The sequence below is a fragment of the Schistocerca piceifrons genome, chromosome 4 (assembly GCF_021461385.2).
Source record: "Schistocerca piceifrons isolate TAMUIC-IGC-003096 chromosome 4, iqSchPice1.1, whole genome shotgun sequence".
Lineage (NCBI taxonomy): Eukaryota > Metazoa > Arthropoda > Insecta > Orthoptera > Acrididae > Schistocerca > Schistocerca piceifrons.
Genome location: NC_060141.1, coordinates 10,538,183 through 10,551,451, shown reverse-complemented (window position 1 = coordinate 10,551,451; position 13,269 = coordinate 10,538,183). Strand labels below are relative to the sequence as shown.

At 46.4% G+C, this 13,269-nt stretch overlaps 1 pseudogene; it reads right to left on the bottom strand.

Annotated features, from left to right (window-relative positions):
- Positions 1-297: 297 nt before the first annotated feature.
- On the bottom strand, positions 298-414 carry LOC124797059 (annotated as a pseudogene).
- Between the last annotated feature and the right edge of the window lie 12,855 nt (positions 415-13,269).

The following is a 13,269-nucleotide window of genomic DNA, read 5'->3' as shown; positions in this document are numbered from 1 at the left end:
TGTGGTTGATAAACATCTTAAATACTGGCCTGATTTAAATTTCGACTATCAAGTGCTTCATACGAGTTCCACTCTACCAAACGTCAGTTTTTTTTAGCACTCCGTCTTCAGGCCACGTGTGGCCTGCCGGGACCATCCGACTGCCGTGTCATCCTCAGAGGAGGATGCGGATAGGAGGGGCGTGGGGTCTGCACACCGCTCTCCTGGCCGTTATGATGGTATTCTTGACGGAAGCCGCTACTATTCGGTCGAGTGGCTCCTCAATTGGCATCACAAGGATGAGTGCACCACGAAAAGTGGCAACAGCGCATGGCGGCTGGAAGGTCACCCATCCAAGTGCCGGCCACGCCCAACCGCGCTTAACTTCGGTGATCTCATGGGAACCGGTGTATCCACTGCGGCAAGGCCGTTGCCCCTAAACGTCAATTAATCCTCCAAATGTTTTCCTTACGTCCCACAGAGTTTGCCCCTATATCATGATATATTTCTTTTCTAATTATTATAAGTGAACTGCTACACGTTCAGTTATTCGCTCTTATGTCATATCTACATCACGTCTGTAGTTACATGAAATTATTAATATTTATTTATTCTTACAGATATCTTTATTTGCAGTGTAAAGTACCAGGTAACTTTAATTAGCGGCAGCAGAATTTAACTTATCATCTAATTTAGCTGATCTTCTACTATACCAATGCATTTATTTTTAGCACCTGCAGAAGAGCAACTATAGCAGGGCCACGTGAAATGTCTTCCTAACGTTATGCATCAATATGCTTCGTGTGAATCAAATAGAGGCCATAGTGCAGGAAGAACGAACTTATAATGAACCACTAATTTCTTGCCGCGTTGACGAGCGATGCTGCAGGCCAATATGTACCATTTTTACTTCCAACATCGCTGACATTTTTCGTTGGATCTTCTCTAGCTGTTCTGTCAGTGATAGACATCCCACACAAATGGACTATACTCAAGAACTGGATGAACAAGCGCCTTACAACCCTCTTCCTCCACGGATGAGCTACATTTGCTGAAGATTCTTCCCATGAATCTGAGTGAGGCATGTGTTTATCTCACTATTTGTTTTATGTGGTCATTCCACTTAATGTCACTCTGCATAGTTACTCCTAGATATTTTATAGTACATACTATTTCCCGTAGTTTGTCATTAATAGTGTAGCTGTACGGTGGTGGGTTTCTTTTCCTATGTATGAGCAATATGTTATACAGGGTGCTACAGAAAGGTACGGCCAAACTTTCAGGAAACATTACTCACACACAAATAAAGAAAAGATGTTATGTGTCCGGAAATGCATAATTTCCATGTTAGAGCTCATTTTAGTTTCGTCAGTATGTACAGTGCTTCCTCGATTCACCGCCAGTTGGCCCAATTGAAGGAAGGTAATGTTGACTTCGGTGCTTGACATGCGAATCATTGCTCTACTAGCATCAAGCACATCAGTACGTAGCATCAAAAGGTTAGTGTTCATCACGAACGTGGTTTTGGAGTCAGTGCAATGTTTACATATGCGGAGTTGGCAGATGCCCAATTGATGTATGGATTAGCACGGAGCAATAACCGTGGCGCGGTACCTTTGTATCGAGACAGATTTCCAGAACAAAGGTATCCCGTCAGGAAGACGTTCGAAGCAATTGATCGGCGTCTTAGGGAGCACGGAACATTCCAGACTATGACTCGGGACTGGGGAAGACCTAGAACGACGAGGACACCTGCAATGGACGAGGCAATTCCTCGTGCAGTTGACGATAACCCTAATGTCAGCGTCAGAGAAGTTGCTGCTGTACAAGGTAACGTTGACCACGTCACTGTATGGAGAGTGCTACGGGAGAACCAGTTGTTTCCGTACCGTGTACAGCGTGTGCAGGCACTATCACCAGCTGATTGGCCTCCACGGGTACACTTCTGCGAATGGTTCATCAAACAATGTGTCAATCCTCATTTCAGTGCAAATGTTCTCTTTACGGATGAGGCTTCATTCCAACGTGATCAAATTGTAAATTTTCACATTCAACATGTGTGAGCTGACGAGAATCCGCACGCAATTGTGCAATCACGTCATCAACACAGATTTTCTGTGAACGTTCGGGCAGGCATTTTTGGTGATGTCTTGATTAGGCCCCCTGTTCTTCCACCTACGCTCAATGGAGCACGTTATCATGATTTCATACGGGATACTCTACCTGTGCTGCTAGAACATGTGCCTTTACAAGTACGACACAACATGTGGTTCATCTACGATGGAGCTCCTGCACATTTCAGTCGAAGTGTTCGTACGCTTCACAACAACAGATTCGGAGACCGATGGATTGGTAGAGGCGGACCAATTCCATGGCCTCCACGCTCTCCTGACCTCAACCCTCTTGACTTTCATTTATGGGGGCATTTGAAAGCTCTTGTCTACGCAACCCCGGTACCAAATGTAGAGACTCTTCGTGCTCGTATTGTGGACGGCTGTGATACAATACGCCATTCTCCAGGACTGCATCAGCGCATCAGGGATTCCACGCGACGGAGGGTGGATGCATGTATCCTCGCTAACGGAGGACATTTTGAACATTTCCTGTAACAAAGTGTTTGAAGTCACGCAGGTACGTTCTGTTGGTGTGTGTTTCCATTCCATGATGAATGTGATTTGAAGAGAAGTAATAAAATGAGCTCTAACATGGAAAGTAAGCGTTTCCGGACACATGTCCACATAACATATTTTCTTTCTTTGTGTGTGAGGAATGTTTCCTGAAAGTTTGGCCGTACCTTTTTGTAATACCCTGTATTCATTTGTGTTGAGAGTCAAATGCCGGACCGTTCACCATTCAGCATTTATCTGGAGGCCATTCTGCAAATAGTTATTGTCCTCTGGCATTGCTACTTTGTTATAGACAACCACTTCACCTGCGAACAGGCTTAAGGACCCTCGGTCGCTCTCTATTAGATAATTTACAAGCAGTAACGGTCCTATCACACTTCCTTGGGATACTCCGGAAACTACCTTTACATCTGTCGCTTTTGTTCCGTTACGAGCCACATGTGGAGTTCTGTCTGCATAGAAATCTTGAATCCAGTCTGAAATCTTCTCCAATACTCGATAAGCTCGTATTTTTTCATTGAAAGGCAGTGGTCGAAAGTGTCAGACGCCGTCCTGAAGTCAAGGAACACGGCATAAACCTCAGCGCCGTTGTCAACGGTGCTGTGGATTTGAAAGAGGGACCGAGTGAGCTGAGTTTCGCATAACGTCTGCACAACCCATATAGATTTCTGTGGAGGAAATTTTCATTCTCCATAAAAGTCATAATTCTGGAGCACAAAACATGTTCCATAAGTCTACAACTGTTAACGATATAGAGATATAATCCGCCGTGAAACAATTTCGAAAGACTCAGTTCAGTATTTGGCCTTCTGGTAACGCGCGCCGCGGAGTCTGAATCCGCGCCAGACGTCATGGACGTCGAAGACCGATAGAGGTCTCTGCACCGTACGCTGTGGCGGCGCGCGCCTCCTGGCCCGCTTTTAGTGTGGGGGCGCCACAGTGGAACACGTGGTCCCAGCGGCCAATGGCGACGCCCCCGATAGAGTACTTAAGCGCCTGCCTCGCGCTCAGCCAGGCTCTCACACTCCGCACTAAACGCAACACTGCTCCCGGCCACGACTGCGTTACCTACCGCCACCTCACACTGCCCTCCCTCGTTCCTTTCCATCCTTGCCACCCTCTACAATGTCATCCTTGCCACTGGCTTCTGTCCCGACCTGTGGAAAACCTCCCGTATCCTGATGTTCTCCAAACCCAACAAGCCTCCATCTGATGCCTCTTCCTATCGTCCTATCTGTCTCATATCGGTGTTCAGCAAGCTCTTGGAATCCATCCTTTCCCGGCGCATCCATCAGCACCTCCGCCAAAACCAACTCCTCGCCAACACCCAGTGTGGCTTTCGATCTTCCTTCTCTGCCGATGACCAACTCCTCCGCCTCACTCATCTCCTCTCCCTCCAGCTTAACTTGCGTCGCTCCGCCATTTTTGTCTCCCTCGACCTCGAAAACGCCTACGACCGTGTCTGGCATCCCAGTCTCCTGTTTAAACTCCAAACCTACGCCCTTCCTATCAACTACATCCGTCTGATGGCCTCCTTCCTCTCCCACCGCCCCTCCTATGTTACCATCCATAATGCCAATTCCCAACCTTCTACCCCTCTGCAGCTGTGCCCCAGGGTTCTGTCCTCTCCCCTCTTCTCTAACTCCTGTACACGGCAGATATGCCCCAACCCCCCCCTTCCCCTCCAGTACGCCTCTTGCATTATGCCGATTACATCGCATTCCTCGCCCTCGCTCCTACCCTCCAATTTTCCCAACTCCTTCTCCAGAATCACCTTGACCTTTTTACTGCATGGTGTAACCAGTGGCTCCTGAAAATCAATCCTTCCGAGACCCAGGCAATCATCATAGGTCCTACCACTCACTCCTTCCAGCTCCTGGATTTCTCCCTTACCGTCTGCGCGCGTCCTGTCCGCCTCACCCCCACCCTCACATACCTTGCCCTCACCATTGACAGTTACCTCACCTGGATCCCTCATCTCCGCTCCATCCAATCCAAAGCCCACAACCGCCTCTGACTCCTCAAACTCCTCTCTGGCTGGACATGGGGGTTGCACCCCTCTACCATCCTCCACACCTACAAATCCTTAATCCATCCCATCCTCTGTTACGCCATTCCTACCTGGATATCTGCCCCCCCCCCCCCCCCCCCAAATTCTATAAGTCCCTCCAGATCCTTGAGCGTTATGCACTCCACCTCGCCTCCCGTATACGCCTCCCGTCCCCCGCGCAGATCCTCTATGACCTCATTCCTTTCCCCCATCTGGTCCTATTCCTCAAACATATCCGCATCCTCTACACCTCCCGCCACCTTGATCTCCCTCACCCCCTCGATGCTCCTCTCCTCTCCCATCCCTGCCCCCTGCCACACCTTCACTGTTGTGTCCCCCCCTACCCTCCATCTCTACACTCTTCATCTCCTTTCCCAAGGTGGCTTCCATCAACTCCCCCTCCCAGATGATGCCCTCTCTCCCTCCATTTATCCCTCCTATCAACTCTGATCCTCACTCGCCATCCTTTACTCTGTCCTTTTCCTGGGCTCCCTCTCCCCCCCTTCCATCCTCTTCTTTCCCCACCTCCCCTCTCTCTGCCCCCTTCTCTCCCCCAAGTCCTTTTGCATTTCCCTACTCTGCCTCTTCTCATTACCTCTCGCGTCTGCCCTGCCCCTCTCCCTCCTTATGAGTCCTCTCACTCCTTGGTCCCCCCCCTTTTCGTTTTTTCCTCCCCTCCCTCCTTGTTTTTCCCCCTCCTCCAGGTCCCCCCTCCCCATCTGCCTTTGGCTCGCGAGTGTCATCTTTGTGCCACCATTTTCGTGCAGTGTTTTACAGTGAGTGTTTTACAGTGAGTGTTCCGTGTTGTGTCTTTTGGGAAGTGTTGCAAACGGCCATCATACTGTCGCTGGGTGTGATTTTTTATCTCTTGCGAACAGAAACCAGACTGTCGCCATGTTTTTTAATTGTGTGTCTACTGTGTTGCTTGTCTGATTCCTGTGTATTTTATTAACATTGCCAACCCCTTTGCTTTCTGTTTTAACTTTCCGCATTTTTCCGCCATTTTACACTTTAAGTCACCGTTTTATCGCCTGTTTTTCTTGTTTCTTTTCTTCTTCCGTTTTTAAAAAAGTCTGTAGGCTGTAGAGCAGCGTACTAAGCTGCTGCCAGCCCGCTCCCTTCGGAGGGAATTGAAAATCAATAAAGAAAAAAATAGAAAGAAAGCTCAGCCAGCAGTGTAACATCGCGTGCGTCTCAGGACATATCGCCTCAGACAGCGTATTGACTTTGTGTTTCTATTCCAGTGGACTTGGTTATCCTGTTTGGTTCGTGACTCTGTTGTCTGTTCTTGTTGTGTCGTAACGTCCTCCGCTGGTCGTGTCCGTCCTCTCCCGTTGTGTTTTTGTCTCGCGGGCCGCTCCGTGGGTCCAGCCACGTTTCGGTCACTACTACCCCGAGACCGTTCCGGTCGCCGTTACAACAGGCCTTCTTTCTGTTTTCTTCCCATTCGGTGACAGTATGGTTATTGAGTGGATAAACAGATGATTTTAACCCACTTACTGATTTTGTATTCGACCGAAACCTGTAACCATAGGGAAATTTTCATGTATTATGTTCTTCATATCACTCAAAGTAGCATTAACAACTGTGTACCAATAAGACTGTAATAATAAGAAGTCTTTGCTGCTTGATTTAGAACCATCCGACCCACCTTACATTTCATGGAGGTGGGTTACTTTGAACTGTCGATGAAATAAGTAAATAAACATAGAAGAAGGCTGGGAGTTTTGTGTCGTCAACAGACTAGCAATAATGGCAGTATAGGCATGTAAGAACAGGTCGGTTACTTCGAATGTGGACTGGTCATTGCATGTAAATTGCCTAACAAATCCATCAGGGACGCCTCAACCCTTCTAAAGCTGGGCATGTGAGTGGTGCCTATGAAGAGGAAACGCTACGGAACAACAACAGCTAAACCAAGAGTATGCAGACGCCATGTGCTTACGAACGAGACACGTCGATCATTCCGGAAGGTGCCTTTAAAATATCGCTTGACACCAGCGGATGGAACCACTCGTGAGTTCCACAGTACCACTAGCAGTCCAGATGCCACAGTAAGTGTACAGGGGGTGGTAAAATGAGCGAGGTACAGTGGTCGAACACGTCCTCGTAAGACATACATTTGTACAGTCAATACTAAACAACTCATGAAGTGGTGCAAACAGCGACGCTGCTGGACGATGGCTGACTGGAAAGGGATGGAGTGGTAACTCATGCTACACCCTGTTGCAATTCCTCGGAAATGGTAAATTTTGGTGAATACCTGGAGAACGTCACCTACAATCGTGTGTAGTAAATGGTTCAAATGGCTCTGACCACTATGGGACTTAACATCTATGGTCATCAGTCCCCTAGAACTTAGAACTACTTAAACCTAACTAACCTAAGGACGTCACACAACACCCAGTCATCACGAGGCAGAGAAAATCCCTGACCCCGCCGGGAATCGAACCCGGGACCCCGTGCTCCGGAAGCGGGAACGCTACCGCGAGACCACGAGCTGCGGACGTGTGTAGTACCAACTGTGAAGCAAGGACGAGTTGGTGTTACGCTACGGCCCTTTTTTGTGTTCATGCTGTGCCGTCTTTGTTGCAACTAAGAAAACAGTAAACGCGGAAGGATTTGAAAACATTTTACAGCATCGTGTACTGCGCACGGTGGGTTAACAGTTCGGAGACGATGACAGATTGCATCAGCATGACGATGCACCCTGTCGCAACGCTGCATCAGTAAAACATTTGTCTGCGGTCAGTAACGTTCCTCAAATGGACTGGCCTTCCCAGTTCCGACCTGAAAATGTTGGAACACCTTTGGAAAGAGTTACAACGTCGACCTCGCTACAAACGCCCGCGCAGCACACGTTTTCTGTTTTCGGCTCTTGAGAAAGAACCTGTTTCGCCACGCCAGTCGCGAACGATAGAGAAGGGAAGGCTGTGAGAAGAGGTCAGCCAATCCAATCGCACGTTGACCGGACCTCCTTTCCAGGACCACAAAGCGCCGCGCCTTATTTGTGGCCGCCCACTTGGATAGCAGTGTCAACGTTAGGCACTTCGATAGCAGTTCAGGAAATAATTTTTTCAGTTAGAGATCAGCAGTCACTCCAAAGACTGACTATTTTGCATATCGCCCTTTTCTTGCGAAGCATCTGTGACATCGCCGAAGTTACCGGTTGCTGTTCCTCCGCTTACATACAGACACCTCAAAGAACGTGTTCCCAACAACGTTTCGCCGATCATAAAGGCGATGGATGGACGCCGCTCATATTAACGTCCAGCAACATGCGTCCATACTAACTCTGATCAGGTAGTGTACCTTACTGTCAGTTGGAACGACAAATCAAATGGCTCTGAGCACTATGGGACTTAACATCTATGGTCATCAGTCCCCTAGAACTCAGAACTACTTAAACCTAACTAATCTAAGGACATCACAAACATCCATGCCCGATGCAGGATTCGAACCTGCGACCGTACCGGTCGCGCGGTTCCAGACTGTAGCGCCTAGAACCGCTCGGCCACTCAGGCCGGGAAACATCGATTCTACATTGTAATTTTTGTATAGGAAACTCTTTAAGCCCATCAATACATGCTGATCACTGCAGATTAAAAATAGGATTTCTTAAGCATTACTCTGATCTGATATGCTTCATACGTTGAAGAGCCAAAGAACTGGTACACCTGCCCAATATCGAGTAGGGCTCCCGCGAGAGCGCAGAAGTGCCGCAACACGACGTGGCATGGACGCCATTAATGCCTGAAGTAGTGCTGGAGGGAATTGGCACCATGAATTCTGCAGGGCCGTCCATAAATCCGTAAGAGTACGAGCGGATGGGGATCTCTTGTGGACAGCACGTTGCAAGGCATCCCAGATGTGCTCAATACTGTTCATATCTGGGAAGTTTGGTGGCCAATTGAAGTATGTTACCTCAGAAGAGTGTTCCTGCAGCCAATCTGTAACAGTTCTTGACTTATGGGGTGTCGCGATGTCCTGCTGGAATTGCCCAAGCCCGTCGGAATGCCTAATCGACATGAATGATGCAGGTGATCAGACAGGATACTTACGTTGCGTCACCTGTCAAAGTCGCATCTAGATGTATCAGGGGTCCCATATCACTCCAGCTGCACGCCCCACACCATTGCAGAGCCCTCCCCAGCTTGAACAGTCCCCTCTTGACATGCAGTGTCCATAGGTTCAGAGGTTGTCGCCACACCAGTACACGTCCATCCGCTTCATACAATTTGAAACGATACTCGTCCGACCAGGCAATATGTTTCCAGTCATTAATAGCCCAGTGTCGGTGTTGACGGGCCCAGGCGATGCGTAAGTCTTTGTGTCGTGCAACCATCAAGGGTACACGAGTGGGCCTTCGGCTATGAAAGCCCATATCGATGATGTTTCTTTGTATGGCACGAACGCTGACACTTGTTCATGGTCCAGCATTGGTCTCTGTAACAATTTGCGGAAGGGTTGCACTTCTGTCATATTAAACGATTGTCTTCAATCGTCACTGGTTCCATTGTTGCAGGATCTTTCGTCGGTGGCAGCAATGTCGGAAATTTGATCTTTTACCTCAATTCTGCTAGTCATGGTACATTCGTGGACTGATCGTATGGGAATATCCTCACTTTATTGCTAATTCAAAGATACTGTGTACCATCCGTCGTGCGTCGACTATAACATCACGCTCAGACTCACTTAAAGATTGATCACCTGCCACTGGAGCAGTAACCGATCTAACAACTGCGCGAGACACTTGTTGTTTTATATAGGCGGGCCGACCGCAGCACCGTATTCTGTCTGTTTACAACATCGCTGTATTTGAATACGCATCCCTATACCGATTTCTTTGGAGCATCAGTGTATTAAATGTATAATCCATGCAGGATGTTACTGCAAATGAGCGTTATTTCGCATTCAGAAAGGTAGTTGTATGATGGGTTCATGGGAGTACATTCGTCCTGAGAAATACAACTGCCTGTCTTTATGAAATTTCTGTATTTTGACCACTATGTTCAGGAATGCCCGATGCTAGGTTACATGTAACAGTGATTTGTGTAGATGATGTGTGGGTTCAGAATTATTGTCCTTAATTATCGTAGGTGGTCTACTTTGTAATACGGTATTTTATATAGCGACTTCAGAAGCCGATCAGAGAAACAAAGATCCTTACTTTTCCATTTACAAGTAGAAGAGAAAGAACCGAACTGAGCCGGCCGGAGTGGCCGAGCGGTTCTAGGCGCTACAGTCTGAAACCGCGCGACCGCTACGGTCGCAGGTTCTAATCCTGCCTCGGGCATGGATGTGTGTGATGTCCTTAGGTTAGTTAGGTTTAAGTAGTTCTAAGTTCTAGGGGACTGATGACCTCAGATGTTAAGTCTCACAGTGCTCAGAGCCAACCAGAACCGAACTGAGTAACAGCTCAATGTAATTTGAGTGCGCATGTGTTCAAAACTAATATATTTTTGTAAGACAACTATATACCACTTAAGCATTGAAAATCGGGGTGGTACATTGAACTAAGTAAAGAATTTCCACGGATGCCGACATCTAAATTTTTCCGAGGTACTAGAAACTACGTCTACATTTAACGTATGTCAACACACCTACAGTCAGACAGGCGTAGTGTGGCAACCACGATACGGCAACAGGCCGCTAGGTGCGCTGCGGCGCAGCCGGAGTGTGCTGGAACGCGGGCCCCTTCGGATTCCAGCTGCTGGAAGCCGGCAGCACGGGACTTCGCGTGACGCACTCCCGTTCTCTCCCCTGCAGGGAAGAAATAATAAATGGCCAGGCGGATATTGCCGCTCAGCGGCGAGAATGAAACTCAAAATCCCTTGCACAGCTTCGCCAGATTCATTTTCCTGTGAATGATGACGGAAACAATAAATTTCATCCGAGGACGGGGGGAGATGTGGTTTTACAGTATTATAATGGTTCAATTACCAGCTATGAATGTTGTATAACAGGTCAGATATCTTCCTTTTAAATACATTACATCACCCTCGCTAAACTGTGCCAACCGTAGCTGAAACAACGTGTACGCCCAAAGCTGTAGAATTCCTCACCTTTGCTTTCTCCCTGTTCTCTGTTACATGTGTGTATGTGTGTTTGTGTGTGTGTTCGTGTGTGTGTGTGTGTGTGTGTGTGTGTGTGTGTACGTGTGTTGTGATGTCTCCTGCAAAGTCCAAAAAAATTAAACTAAGCCTAGGCCATTCGTGTTAATGTGGAGTGTAAAGGAAGTACAAAAGTGAGTTACTTTTGTCGATAAAACTCCGTAGCTAATACGACTGATAACTATAACAAAATACAACTCGTTAATGTGATATTTTTTGTGTTAGAAATGTCAATAAAATATGCATTTTAGTATAGAGAGTAACTATTCAATATAAAGACGTTCTTAAGGTTAAAAAAGACTTAGTTCAAAGATCTAGTTCTACTCATGTCTCTGCTGTTGAAGAATTAAGTCGCTGAGATATTCTGACGCATTAGGTACTATGTGTTCAAAAAATGGTTCAGATGGCTCTGAGCACTATGGGACTTAAAATCTGAGGTCAACAGTCCCCTAGAACTTAGAACTACGTAAACCTAACTAACCTAAGGACATCACACACATCCATGCCCGAGGCACGATTCGAACCTGCGACAGTAGTAGTAGCACTGTTCCGAACTGAAGCGCCTAGAATCGCTCGGCCAAACCGGCCGGCTATTATGTGCGTATTTTCTGTTGCAATATATGGTAAAAAGTAAATTTCTCCTGGCACTTATTCGAAACATTTCGCTATCTGTGGAAATATTTAAGTGAAAATAATTGTTTAAAGTAAGTTGTGTAGGAAATTACCCACCTGGCTTTCTTTTTTTGTAACGGCGCACAGGAGGCCATTACGTGGAATTTAATTAATATATAATATAATGGGCTTCACCCTCAAGTCAACGTAATAAATACTTTGCATGCTGCCGGCCGGGGTGGCCGAGCGGTTCTAGGCGCTTCAGTCTGGAATCGCGCGACCGCTCCGGTCGCAGGTTCGAATCCTGCCTCGGGCATGGATGCGTGTGATGTCCTTAGGTAGTTGGGTTTAAGTAGTTTTAAGTTCTAGGGGACTGATGACCTCAGATGTTAAGTCCCATAGTGCTCAGAGCCATTTGAACCATTTTTGAACTTTGAATGCTGACAATAATTTTCAAGCATTAATATTTGCAAAGTTCATTTTATGAGAATTTGTACGGAGTAGCATGGACAGATTTAACTGGAGTAGGCAACAAGCGTTATTTCTGTTCCAAGATATCACTGAGTTTGCCATTAAATTTATTCTGTCAAGGAAGTGCTTAACCTAAAGTGAGGCCAGTGTGATTTCAATTAAATTGTTTATCGTGAGTACAAATCCTTACGCTAGTAGGTGGTTATATAGTCTCTCTCTCCGCAACAATTAATTTAACGAGCAATAACACTAACAGCTTCATGCTAATTCTGATTGTCTTTGAGCTAGCTACCAGAATGGATATCGTAATATTAACCAATTACAAGCAAAGCTATACGCATTTTTACTAATATTTGTGCCTGCGTAGCAACCTTGATTATCGGCGGCGAATATGTAAGCCACATTTACGAGCGTGCAGAATACATGCGGCGCCAATAGTGTATTAAATGTCCTTTATCTTTTTCCCAACAATCCCGACCACGTCTCACGTTAGAGTCAAAACACTTTAATACTAAAGAAGACAGAGTCACTATAAATTGTGTGTTTCAACGATTGTACTTCGGAAACTATGGAATTCGCAAACAGAGTGCGGTAAAAATGACTGTCTGTTTACTCCTGTATATGCCCCAAACTCTCTTTTCCTGATGACCCTATAATACATATTCGATGGTGACTGTACAAGGGCCATCAAGTTTTCTTTGTATAAAGGCTCTATACGAGGTGCGGCTAGAAAAAAACCGGACTGATGCTGGAAAAACATTTATTTACAATTATTTACAATTTCATGTTATCTCCTTCAATGTACTCTCCTCCTCGGTCTCTACACCGCTCCATACGAATTTTCCACTGTTCATAGCAATGCTGCAGATCATTTTTGGTAAGTCCATACATTACTTCCGTCGCGTTTTCTTTTACTGCTTCAACAGTCTCAAATCTAGTTCCTTTCAAAGCTGACTTGACTTTAGGGAAAAGAAAAAAGTCACAGGGGGCCAAATCAGGTGAGTAGGGTGGATGATCTAAGATGGGAATGTTGTGTTTTGCCATAAACCTTTTTCACTGACAACGCACTGTGAGCTGGGGCATTGCCTTGGTGAAGGATCCATGACTTTTTTCTCCACAAATCGTTCCGTTTTCTCCGTACTCGCTCACGTAGGGTAGCCAGGACGCTAATGTAGTAATGCTGATTCACTGTTTGTCCCTCTGGTACCCAATCAATGTGCACAATACCTTTGATGTCAAAAAAAACCAATCATCATTGCCTTGAATTTCGATTGTGACATTCGTGCTTTTTTTTGTCGTGGAGAACCAGGAGTTTTCCAATGCATCGATTGGCGTTTAGTTTCGGGATCGTAAGTAAAAAACCACGATTCATCGCAAGTAATAACATTTTGTAAGAAGGTGGGATCACTTTCAATGT